Source organism: Apostichopus japonicus, chromosome 19, assembly GCF_037975245.1.
Source record: "Apostichopus japonicus isolate 1M-3 chromosome 19, ASM3797524v1, whole genome shotgun sequence".
In the NCBI taxonomy this organism is placed as follows: Eukaryota; Metazoa; Echinodermata; class Holothuroidea; order Aspidochirotida; family Stichopodidae; genus Apostichopus; species Apostichopus japonicus.
The window spans coordinates 15,285,774-15,299,256 of record NC_092579.1 but is presented as its reverse complement, the minus strand read 5'-3'; the positions used below and the strand labels follow the sequence as shown (position 1 = coordinate 15,299,256).

Genomic DNA, 13,483 nt, shown 5'->3' with positions numbered 1-13,483 from the left:
TTAATGAATATCGGAGGGGAGTTTTTAAGCATTTGGTCATTTATGATGTCAAGACCAGTGGAGGATGCATTTTTTAGTAGCACTATACCAATTGTTTATATCTATTTTATTGAGTAGAGGGATGTTTTTTGTTGAGACATCCTTAGAAGTCGGGATGAAGCTGGTTGCATTACAGATAATGGTACGGTCTATTTCGTGTTTAAAGCTGATATCGTATGGAGGGCCATCTAAGATATTGAATACAGTTACGATTCAATTAGCTGTATTTGGTCTGAGTTTTTGTGATGAGGTTACCTACGTTATCTCTAAGGCCTTGGTCTGTTTTACCTGTGTTTGGGGTTGTAATGGGGTTAATGATTTTTTTTTTAACTTTCCAAAAGTGTTTCGGGTTTTTATCATTAATGTTTTGGACGCGGTTTTGTTCATCCGCCAATATTTGTCTGTTTATTGCTATTTAAGTTGGTTAATTTGGGTTTTTAAAGTTGGGTCTCGGGAGATGATATAAGTTCTACGTAGGCGACGTCTGAGTTTCATAAGTGTAAGGATATTCTTTAGTTTTCGTTTTCTGTTTTGTTTTTAAGGGACAGTGTCTTTTGAAAGTATTGAAGATGGGCAACGCTGTCACAGAAATTGTCGATGTCATTTAGCTCGTTGTTTTGGTTGTTGTATTTGATGAGTCTGTTTTATTGTAATTATACGTCAATTCGTTATTTTGTATGCGGTTGTGGTTTATGTCTGGCTCAGAAACGAGTGGAAAATGGTCACTGATTTAGTCATCTTCTAGGATTTGTATCGAATGTGTTTTAGTTGCGAGGTGATTTGAGGTTATATGGGTAGTCAAGTAGTTCTGTAATATTGTTTATTGAGTTTATCCTAGTTTTGGTATTTTGGTTAATTATCGTTAAGTTGTATTTATCACATATTTCTAAGAGAGATTTGCCTTTTTCAGATATTTTAGTGCTACCAAAAATAACCAGCCTTTTACATTTAATGAACTAGGCGGTTTCCCCGATCTGTACCTTTTGCAATATTCAGGATAAAACAATTGAACATTTATTCTGGTCCTGTCATGTGACCTCTATTTCCTTGTAGATTGCGAACAGACATTTTGTGGAAGACAGTTTATCTGCTCAAGAGAAGATTTTTTTCTTCGGCAAGCTTGTAGCTAGCTGGTTATGACCCGCTGAAGTTGTCTATCCTCCATATCAAATACATTTTCAATTGTAAACAATTCAGGCAACTGCTGATATAACGTTCTAGTTGTGTGTAGGCTATATGTGTTGCCAATGATATGTAACATAATGTCAAAGTTGTTTTTCTGGTTATTTTCAAGCTGTTAATATTGTATATTTTGTAGAATTTGTATATTTATTTAAAAACAATTCTTCAGTGAAATTGTAAATAGACTTAAAGGAAGAAAACTGTGTGGTGTCTATTCAGAAAAAAAATAATCACATTTAATTTGTTTTTTTTATATTTTATTTTCCAAGCTATATAAACGTTGTCTACAAGTACATATGTATATATAGTATAATTTGTATATTCATCACTGTTTTGTACAATGACATTGTCATTAAACTGAAAGAAAATAACACTTATCATATCACTTATCATATCTCTTTTCTTTATTCAGGGAGTCTTCTACATTGTTAAGCTATTGTATGCTTTATAGAAGACTTCCTTTGGCATTGTATATTTGCACGTGAAAAAAAAATCAAATCAAATAAATAAATAATAATTATTTCTAAATAGTAACAGTGGTTAGTGCTATGTTCTTAGAAAGTAAGACAAACTCTTTGTCTAGAATTCAACTCCCAGAGGATGTATTGATTATTTCTTTTCCTCATTTTGCAGTTAAAATATTAGAAACGCCTATCATTTCTCAATTAACAGTTACTGTGGCGTAGTTGTTATGTTGTATAATTTTGTTTATTTATTATTGTTTTGTACAATGAAATTGTCAATAAACTGAAAAAAATGAGACAAACTCCTTGTCTTGAGTTCAAACACCAGAGCATGCATTTGCCTCCTAATGTTGTGAAGTTTAAATATTAGAAACGAGCACTAATTCTTAACAGTTCTAGTGGCGCAGTTGGTAGTGATCTGGACGGGAGAAACAGACAAACTCAATGTCTCCGGTTCGAACCCCAGACAGAGTATTTTATATTTTTGCTCTTTTACTGATTCCATTCTGGACTTTGAAGTTTAAATATTAGAAACGAGCATTAATTCTCAACAGTTCTAGTGGCGCAGTTGGTAGTGCTCTGGACTGGAGAGACAGACAAACTCCATGTCTCCGGTTCGAACCCCAGACAGAGTAGTTTATATTTTTGCTCTTTTACTCATGATTCCATTCTGGACTTTGAAGTTTAAACATTGGAAACGAGCACTAATTCTCAACAGTTCTAGTGGCGCAGTTGGTAGTGCTCTGGACTGGAGAGACACAGACAAACTCCATGTCTCCGGTTCGATCCCCAGACAGAGCATTTTGATTTTCTTCTCTTTTCCTTCTTACATTCTGGACTTTGAAGTTTAAATATTAGAAACGAGCATTAATTCTCAACAGTTCTAGTGGCGCAGTTGGTAGTGCTCTGGACTGGAGAGACACAGACAAACTCCATGTCTCCGGTTCGATTCCCAGACAGAGTATTTTATATTTTTGCTCTTTTACTTATTCCATTCTGGACTTTGAAGTTTAAATATTAGAAACGAGCATTAATTCTCAACAGTTCAAGTGGCGCAGTTGGTAGTGCTCTGGACTGGAGAGACAGACAAACTCCATGTCTCCGGTTCGAACCCCAGACAGAGTATTTTATAGTTTTGCTCTTTTACTGATTCCATTCTGGACTTTGAAGTTTAAATATTAGAAACGAGCATTAATTCTCAACAGTTCAAGTGGCGCAGTTGGTAGTGCTCTGAACTGCAGAGAGACAGACAAACTCCATGTCTCCGGTTCGATCCCCAGACAGAGCATTTTGATTTTCTTCTCTTTTCCTTCTTCCATTCTGGACTTTGAAGTTTAAATATTAGAAACGAGCATTAATTCTCAACAGTTCTAGTGGCGCAGTTGGTAGTGCTCTGGACTGGAGAGACACAAACTCCATGTCTCCGGTTCGAACCCCAGACAGAGTAGTTTATATTTTTGCTCTTTTACTCATGATTCCATTCTGGACTTTGAAGTTTAAACATTGGAAACGAGCACTAATTCTCAACAGTTCTAGTGGCGCAGTTGGTAGTGCTCTGGACTGGAGAGACACAGACAAACTCCATGTCTCCGGTTCGATCCCCAGACAGAGCATTTTGATTTTCTTCTCTTTTCCTTCTTACATTCTGGACTTTGAAGTTTAAATATTAGAAACGAGCATTAATTCTCAACAGTTCTAGTGGCGCAGTTGGTAGTGCTCTGGACTGGAGAGACACAGACAAACTCCATGTCTCCGGTTCGATTCCCAGACAGAGTATTTTATATTTTTGCTCTTTTACTTATTCCATTCTGGACTTTGAAGTTTAAATATTAGAAACGAGCATTAATTCTCAACAGTTCAAGTGGCGCAGTTGGTAGTGCTCTGAACTGCAGAGAGACAGACAAACTCCATGTCTCCGGTTCGATCCCCAGACAGAGCATTTTGATTTTCTTCTCTTTTCCTTCTTCCATTCTGGACTTTGAAGTTTAAATATTAGAAACGAGCATTAATTCTCAACAGTTCTAGTGGCGCAGTTGGTAGTGCTCTGGACTGGAGAGACACAAACTCCATGTCTCCGGTTCGATTCCCAGACAGAGCATCATGTCTGCGGTTGATGTCCAGACAGAGCCTTTTACTTTTCTACCCTCTGGAGGGAGTGGAAGTATAAATATAAGAAACGAAGTTTTTCCAGAGGGAACCGAAATGGTGTAATTGGTTGTTCCATCGTTCAGTAAGCGATTGGTTTGGATTGCATCGGTTCAAGTCCCAGGTGAGTATTTGCAAAAGGAGTTCTGACAAGGAGTTCTGGTAAGTGGATAAGGTGAATCCCGAAGGCGGGCGATCCCCCTCCTCCTGACAGGTGTATAAGGTGAGTACTGAAGGGGAGACAGGGAGAAGGTGAGGACAAGGTGAGGTCGCCAACCCCCTTCCCCTGACAAGGTAAAGGCGCGGACAAGTGGAGTTCGCCACCACCCCTCCCCCTTGACAAGGTTCACGCGCGGACAAGTGGAGTTCGCCGCCACCCCTCCCCCTGACTAGCTAGTCGGGAGGAGTAGTGGAGAAAATGTTTTATAAAAACGACTAAGTCCAAACAGCAGGATCTTTAAATATTTGTAAAGCTTTTGTAACCAGAGGTCCACCTAATGGTCTAGTGGTAAAGACTTCTGCTTTTGCATCTCAAGGTCCCTGGCTCAAACTCAACCTCTGCTTTTCCTTTTACAATACTCAAGTAAAAGGAAGAAAAAAAAAGAAGAAAAGAGTGATACTTGGAAATAACTTTTTTTTTTCTTCTTAATGACAAATCAGTTCATGGACAGGATATAGCTTCTTCCCTCCCACCAATGTTAATACCCTTCAACTACCTGTCCAGAAACAGGTTATCCCTTATCAAATTATTATGCAAATACTAATCAAAACATGCAATACATCTTTCATAAACATTCTTAGTGATACCTGCATCTACTATTGAGATGGTTGGGTGACAACAGACAGTTAGTTTCTATAATGTTTCTATTATTTATAATATCAGCCTGGAGGGCAGTTATTTAATGTTATTTAGTTATTTAGGTCACATATACATATGGGATAAGCCCTATGGCCTTTTTACTTCACACCAGGTGGCTATCCAATTCACACCAGTACATTCTTTTTGGACATTTTTTTTTTAAACATTTGGAAAACCATTTTCACATGAGGGGAAAAGAATTGATTTCTCCTAGATAAAAATAAAAACCCCATCTTACTTTAGCCAGACAGTGCTTGGATCCATAGGTTTGCTTGACAACAAGTTCCCAATCAAAAGGAGGTCGCCTTCCATGGCTGCTTGAGTTTACAATACTGTGGCACCTCTGATACCAACAATATCATTTTCTTTAACTTTAATTTATTATCTAAACCTGATTTTGAATGAGTTTTTACATTTTTGCCCTCCAGTTTGAAAAAGGAAACGATACTACCATAGCACAAACAACATAAATGTGGAAAGGTTGCTCCCTTTCATTGCCAACTCAATCCCCCCTCCGACTACCACACCCTCAATAGTGCATTATTGGCACTTTCTTTAAATATAACCTTATCAGTAAACCTGTGCTACTGCAAACTGAAAATTCAATTCAAAGATTCTCCCTCTTCACTTTCAACACTTTCATTTCTCCTTCTTGATCCTTCGCCTAACCCCCCCCCCCCCCCCACCACTGCTCCTTCCAACTACCATCCATAACTCCTGCCAATATTAAATTCAGTCACCTTAACATCCCCATAAAGTGTCAGTCGGTCGAGCACCACAATGTTTGTAGACCAAGAAATCATCAACCGAAACCCATTTTTAAAACTTTAAAGCCCCATAAATAAAGATGCTGTTTTTTTCTTCTTTTCCTCTACACAAGATAAACACACAAACACCAAAATATATAAAATTCCAATTCCCATTTTGAATATTCTTCAATTTTTTTGGTTTGCCAAGCCATGTTAAAAAAGTGAGTGTTATTCTTTTTGGCCTTCCCTCATCCTTGTGTTTAAAAAACCCCAAATCAAATCAAATCAAACTTAAATAAAAGATGATGACAGCACATGCAGGAGAAGAGTGAGAGCCCTCTTAATACTACCGGCTTATGTATACAAAAGACCTCACAGACGTAGATTAAGGGTGAAGGAGTTACACCGATCTGAAGTTCCAAATAACCTGGACTAGCCCATTTGACCTGACGTGTGTCATTCCTGTGGTCTTATGATGGATGTTTAAGAAATGTGATATATCAATCTGTAGGTGCCTCACCTGAATGCACCCGGAACCACGACATGCAATACATGCAGATATAATCATGTAACTGTATAATGCCAACAAATACATACTGTAACAACCAAGACCAAAGAAGAGAGAAAAAAAAAGAAAAATAACATGGTTGGTGAAGGATTTCACTCCTCTTCACCTGCTGACATTCCCACTGGGGATCGCATTTGATCCTACCTTTTGATCCTTTTTCCAACATCATGGCAAATCGCGTTACTCTTCACCCCCGCTCCACCATCCATGCAGGAACCCACCCAGACCCCCCTACGTGGCCGATTTATTCTGTTCCAGTTTCTCGTCCAAGGAGGGTAACTCTATATGGTTCAGAGCTATGTCAAAGAAGAGCAGTTTGCACAGTGACGGCTTAAAGTTCGGTGGGAATGCGGTGAAGTTGAGCTTGGTGGCCAGGTCCGGCTGGTTGGGTTGTACTGGTCAAGCCAGCGGTCGATTGTCCTTCAGACCAAGTTGCGCCATTCCTTTGCTGATGGAAGGTTCATTGGAATCTGAAAAATGAACGCAGAGAGGTTCTTGGTAAGCCATGGCCTTTTTTTTTTTTTTAAAGTATTCTTGGGTGGAGGGTATTTTCTATGGGTGAGGAAAATCCGGAGGGTGGGAGAAGTCAATTCAATTAACTGTGAGAAACGTCATTGAATTAAGAACTTTTCTCATCATTGTCGTAAGTTTGTCACCTTGAGCTACGTGACAGTTCATAAGTAGGGGGGGTATATTCGAGTGGAATTTAAGATTCGAATCCCTGAATAGAGAAAGTTTACAACTTGTTAATTTGCAGTCATATTTTGTTGTTGCTGTCACAAACAGAAATGGATACCCAGTTTCTATTAATTGTAGAAGACAGAGACTGGTTCAATCGCAGACTACAAGGCCAGATAAACTCTTTATATTTTGGCTTTCAATTTCTTTATTCTGACAAATTTCAATAGTACAAAAAAACAGCATTTTTGATCGGGCTTTTGATACTTCCTTGTGATCCCTGGACATCATACATTCAGCTACAAGCAAAAATAACTGTTGCTTGTCCTTTCCACCACAATAATCCTATTGTAGTATTTTCAGACCCTAAGGGCTAATAGGTCTTCCCCCCCTCCAAAAAAAAAGGGGGTGAAAAAGGGCGGTGCTGTTTTCAACCAAATGAATCTTTTCACTCATTGTTTAACCAAAGAGAAAAATTTGGGAAAGAAAACAACAGATTATTAATATAAAGGCCATATTTCTCTGAATCATTGTCTATGCTCTGATGGAATACATTTGTTCCAGTAGCAGGGTTCAATTCCCAGGTTCCAAATGGACTCGGCAGTATAATCTGCAGTTTCCTGACAATCAGACCCAAAAGAGAACATCAATATGTCTCTCCACCATTATCCCAAAGAAACCTTTCAGAAACTCAAGGGTACTAAAGGGATTTCTTCCTTTTAAATTAACCAGGGTCCTACACAAAATTAACAGGGTAGTAGCATGAATGGTCTCTGCCTGATTCGCCCCTCCCCCCACCCAATTTCTATCCTTAATTTTTTGGAATTCATCCTTTCATAAATAGTCCATCTTGCAATTTGCCTTTTGAAAAACAAGAATCCTTAATCTTCATCCAAAGCAGCAAAAGTTTCTTTCCAAACACAGTAAATTGATTATTATTATTATTATGATTATTATTATATTATTATAAGTACATACCTAGAATGGATGCCGCCTGAGCAGCGTACTTCAAGCCGTTGATATCTTGCGCAAGAGTGTCCAATCCCTTTACCTCCACCTATTGATTAAATGAAACCAAAATCTAATCATGATGTCTTCCACATTAAGTTTTTTAGGGACTGTCACTACCTGACAAGCCCTATAGGGTTTTTTAGTACACTTCCTTTCACAAGTTTTGTTTCTTATCTCATTCTATGTGATATGTCATACTTATGTTAAGATAGAACAAAAATAAATAAATGAAATGAAATTGGTTACATTTTTTTTTAATTCGAGTAAAAGCTTTGATTTTGTTGTTGTTGATATCGAATCAAAAGGAGTTTAACCCCTGGTCGACCTGGCGAGAGGTCCTACGGGGGATAATAAGTTTGTTTTTATAGAATAGACATTTTTTTTTTTTTCTTGGAAAAGTTGTCTATGTTCAGTCAGGGAATTGCTGGTAAATGAGGTCTTATATATTTACATTGGACAGGATAGCCATAATCATACCTGAGGTCGGAGTCGAAGAGCCAATTAGGGAGGGATTTCTAAAGGAGAGGAATTTTTTAAGTACTGAGGATTGTGGAGACGGAGTGGTTTCTATTGTTTGGGTAGGGAGTGGTTGTGGTTTCTATTGTTTGGTAAGGGAGTGGTTGCTACTTTATGTTTTAATCAATGTTGGAGTTGTTTGTTTTTTTCTGTATAAGGATACTTGGGAGTCGGGGCCTAGACCCATTTAGGAAAGGATTTTTTTAATGGAATGAGACTTTGAGACTCGAGGTTGTTTTTGTATAACTTGGTGTTGAATTCTTCAAGTCGGGTGAAAGTAGATTTTGTGTTTCCTGCACGGAGAACGTACAAAGTAGCAATATAGGTAGGGATTTTGAGTGCGAGTCGATAAGCTGTGGTGTGGATTATGTTTAAAATTTGTTTATTGGGATTAGAGATGGTAAGCAGGGAGATGCTCCCGTAACTGAGAATCGGTTTTACTTTGGATTTATAGATTTGGATAATTGTTTTCGGAGGGAAGTTATATTTATGTGAGAGGATTTGAATGGATTTAAGTTGGAACCAGCAGCGTCCTGCAGTTCTGTTTCAATGTAGATTAAACGATGATTTGCTATCGAAAGTGGTACCAAGGAAGGTTGCATCAGGAGTAGCAGTGATTGAGGTGTTGAAAAGATTAATTTTGGAAATATGGTTATGGTATTTTGAGTTTATCATGGAGAAATTGGCTAGGTTAGATTTTGAGGGATATATTTTTGTTCTCCACATCGAGCACCAATTTTCCAGATGGGTAATTGCTTTTTTAGTATTTAGTCATTTTGATATCTTTACTGGTGCTCCAAATGGCTATGTTGTCAGTGTACTGACTATAGTTGCATTTAGATAGAGGGGGGATGTTCAAATCATTAACAAATACGGTGTAGGGGAGGGGGCTGAGAACAGCGCCCTGTGGAGTACCTGCACGAAGTGGAAAAGGTTTTGAATGTTGGTTTTTGTAGCATATGTTTGTGTTGTGCTCACTAAGGAAAGAGGAAAGAAGTCTGGTGTAGTTGGAGGGGAGATTAAAGTTAAGTAGTAAAATTCTTATGGCGTTGTGCCAAGTTTTGTCGAACGCCAAGCTTTTCGGCATCAAGGAAGAGGGCAGTGGTATCATGTTTTTTTATGAAGCCGATGCAAATTTCTTCGGAAAGGCGAAAAGTTTGGTTTATTGTAGATTTGCGTGCGTGGAATTAGCCTGATTGATACGGGCAAAGTGATTATTTTGCTCTAGGTGGGTTCTGGTGCGGCTATCTATAATTCTTTCGAAAATCTTACGTAGGGCTGGTAGGAGACTAATTGGTCGATAGTTTGAAGTTTGGTGTTTCTTTACTTAGTTTCAGTATTAAAATCATTTTGGCGGATTTCCACAGGGTTGGGAAATAACCCAGTCTAAGGAGTTTGTTAAATAATGGCAAAATATGAGAGTTAATGAATATCGGAGGCCGAATGAGGGGAATCTTTTAGCATTAGGTCATTTACGTTGTCAAGACAAGGGGAGGAGGCATTTTTGCATATTTAGTGGCACTATACCAATCATTTATATCTGTTTCTTTGAGTAGAGGGATGTTTTTGTTGAGACATCCTTAGAAGTCAGGGATAAAGCTGGTTGCATTACTGATTATTGTACGGTCTATTTCATGTTTAAAGCTGATATCGTATGGGGGGCCATCTAAGATATTGAATATAGTTTTAAAGTACGATTCAATAAGCTTTATTTGGTCTTGAGTTTTTGTGATCAGGTTACCTACTTTATCTCAAAGACATTGGTCTGTATTACCTATGTTTGGCATTGTAATGGGTTTATGATATTTTTTAAATTTTTCCAAAAGTGTTTTGGGTTTTTGTAATTAATGATTGAATCGCATTTGTTTTGGACTCGGTTTTGGTCGACCGCCGATATTTGTCTATTTATTGGTTAATTTGGGTTTTTAGAGTTGGATCTGGGGAGATCACAAAAACAGACCACACCGAATACCGACTGGTTCCAACAAGCTAAGGCACCATATCTCGGACATTTAGCACAAAAACAGACCACACCAAATACCTTCTGGTTCCAACAGGCTAAGGCACCATGTCTCCTACATTTAGCACAAAAACAGACCACACCGAATACCGACTGGTTCCAACATTCTAAGGCACCGTGTCTCGTAGGTTTAGCACAAAAACACACCACACCAATTACAGACTGGTTCCAACAGGCTAAGGCACCGTGTTTCCTACATTTAGCACTGATCTTGACAACAATTTACTGTTGAGAGGACAAGACTGATGTTTATGATACTGGCTCACACTGATGTTTCCCTTGAATCTTACTTTTTCTCCAATTTCTGTTAAATCACCTCCAGATAACACTTCCAGATCTCTCTGTAGAGGACAGGCTTGAAGGATCTTCTCGTATTTGGTGAAGATTATGATATTTCAACCCCTTGTTCTAAACCTGATCCAGCTTCATTACAGACATCCAAGACTCACACTTTTCCTTCCATTTTCTTCATCTTCTTCTTTCACCTGAGACAGTATTGTAAAAGATAAGAAGACTTCATATCATGGAAAGCAGATAGACATTGCAACTAGACTCATTTTTATAAACTCCCTCCCTTCCTCCCTCCCCCTGACTTCCTAAACAACCCTGACTGCTGCCTCATTGATGTAACTATGTATAAACTATGTATATCATTGTGGTTTTATGGCAGAAATAAAGGAAACGAATACCAGAGCTTAAATAATTCTGTTTTACTACACTGTATAGTAAACTGCATACCCAAACAGAAGCATTACAGAATCTTCAATGTCTCAGACCTCCAGCAGGATGTTACAGTCACAGTTCATGGAGTCTTCTTGTGAATCTGTGTGGCCAATGCAATGCTGTTGCCAATGCAATGCAATGCAATGCTGTAATATAAAAGCAATATGTATATATATATACCTCTGGTGTGAAATAAATTTTAGTAGTTTTTTTTTAGTAGTTTTACATAAGATCATCTTCCAGTTTGCGTATGCAGATACCTTTCCGATGAATGTTTACAAACATGAATAAACTGAACCTCTTTTTGTTACTAAGTGCCTGTTTATTTTTAATACTTGCAATATGACTCATTAATGAACCTTACTAGACATTGCTATCAAACCTATGGAATACTTCATAAAATGCCAAAACTTCCTTTGATGTACATTGTTGGCTATAATGGTCAAGCCAATAGTAAGGAATAAGTTCAATATATTTTGGAGAAAATTTCATCAGCCAAACAATTTTGAGAGCATGTACTACAGTAGTTTAAACAAACTTAGCAAGCACATTCATGAATAACTGGAAAATTGAAAAATTTCTGAAATAAACATTCTTGAAACAAGAAACTTGACCAAGTGAAATAAGGACCGACACTTAAGCTACAACATCATGTACACTTAGCGAAGATGAAAACTGGCTTTTCAGCCTTACACAAGTACCAACAACATATTGGTATATTCATGAAACCTTCATAGGCTTCTAGGACTTAAAGCAGGTCTGTGTAATAATATTCTATATCAACAAGGACAGAGATGCTATATATTGTACTTATCTCTCAATACTCTTAATGTGTGTTTACCATGAGTTGTGTTCCTCACAACTTTCAATGATTTCAAATTAAAAACCAAATTAAAGACAATTACTCAACAATGAGAGGTCGACTTAGCAAAGTTTGAATTCGGTTTAATAATAATAAATAGAAAATGTGACCAGGTACCTTACTTGTGTAAGTTACAACCGTAATTGTTCAGTGATTGGAAGATAAAAAGTGTTTGTGAACAGGCCGGATTGTCTGCGTAGGATTGCATGCGAACATGGGGTAATTTACATGCGTGGAATTCATAGTGGTAATGGGTTGTTTGCTTCTATGGCATTCATTGTGGGAATGAAATTACATAGAAAATTTAGCCTATAGATAGGTATGCCTTCCTTGGTTCCTCCCCTAAAATCGTTGTTTTCCATTTACCAGTTTCTTCAATTACTACAAGTATCTCTTTGAAATATGTTCCTTTCTTTTACCAAACTCTCCTTAATCACAAGATACATTTACTACATACGTATAGTAGCTTCACTACCTATATTAATTCTTTCCATAGCCAAGCCGTCTTTCAATCCTCCCCTGAAAAACGTTGGTTTCAACCCCTAAAAATAATTAAATATCTAACAGGAGTCGGCCTTGCCTGTCATGATGGGGGGAAAAAAAGCAAAGAGAGAGTTTTCATCCTAAGCTAATTTGTCCGGCTGCGAGTTAGTTTCTTGAGGATGTGTTTCTGTTGTTAAGTGCTAGATGGCATAGCCTCTATGGTAGGCTACTCTGGTAGGAATTTAAAGACAATTAGGCCTAGGGCCTAATTGGTTAGGCCTAGCCTAACTGTAGCCTTAACCAGAAAGTAATTAGGCCCAACCAGCTAGGTCTAGTATTTTGTCGGAAGATATAAAGTGACTTACTTTACTTACGTAAATTGTCTAGTGAATATCATATTAGGCCTAGGTTAGCATTCCAACTTACTATAGACGCTAGAGCCTACGTGAGCTAGCCTATCGTTAGGCCTAAGCTAAACTATTATATGATAGGCTAGCCTAATTTCTCACGCTCGCTGACTCAAACAATGCGAAGTACTATCTTGCTCCACAAAACTAATGAACAACCTTCGAGCTGGTGAATTTATCTGCCATTCACATTCTTTGGCAGTTACGCCCCATACAGAATAGGCTTCAAATTACAATTACGTATGAATTTTTAGCCAACGGCTGCCAGGAAGCGAACTGCACTGGTCGTGCAACCTTTACAGATCATAATTCGCGCTCCTTAGCTTAACCTTTGACCACGACCGTGTACGTCTGATCGAAGATAAACTAACAATGACATGCTAGATGCATATCCATTTGAAATCATTACATTTACAACGAAACAATTCAAATGGTCTCATAACATAAGCCTAACGTCATTAAATATGTTGGTCAAGATAATGTATTGAGTTCGCCCCGAATCTCGTCACAAAAGTTGTTTTAATGACCAATATAGCATTACCCGAATATTATACGCGAATATTTTTTTCCCAAACTGAGCTGACGCTGAAATTATTTCCTCGATTCTGATTGGCTCTCAAAAACAGGTTTGAGACTGCTTTGTTCTTCAAAAAAGTTTTTCGGTTTTCTATTGTTCTTCTGAAGTTGCAAACTGAGCGAAAGAAGAGGGCGATAGAGGGCGCTCGACGCATCTTGCCAGCAGAGCCGTATATACGGCTCTGCTTGCCAGTGATACGC

The 13,483-nt window shown here is 38.0% G+C and overlaps 1 long non-coding RNA gene across 2 annotated transcripts; it reads right to left on the bottom strand.

Moving 5' to 3' along the window:
• Nucleotides 1-4,956: 4,956 nt before the first annotated feature.
• On the bottom strand, nucleotides 4,957-13,029 carry LOC139959547 (uncharacterized). Of its 2 annotated transcripts, none has more exons than XR_011790164.1 (5): nucleotides 12,809-13,029; nucleotides 10,970-11,073; nucleotides 10,522-10,716; nucleotides 7,663-7,741; nucleotides 4,957-6,476 (listed from the first exon to the last, which is right to left on the bottom strand). It is a non-coding gene; the product is annotated as an uncharacterized lncRNA (long non-coding RNA). The 2 variants fall into 2 exon arrangements; XR_011790163.1 differs by having other exon boundaries at nucleotides 12,866-13,029.
• Between the last annotated feature and the right edge of the window lie 454 nt (nucleotides 13,030-13,483).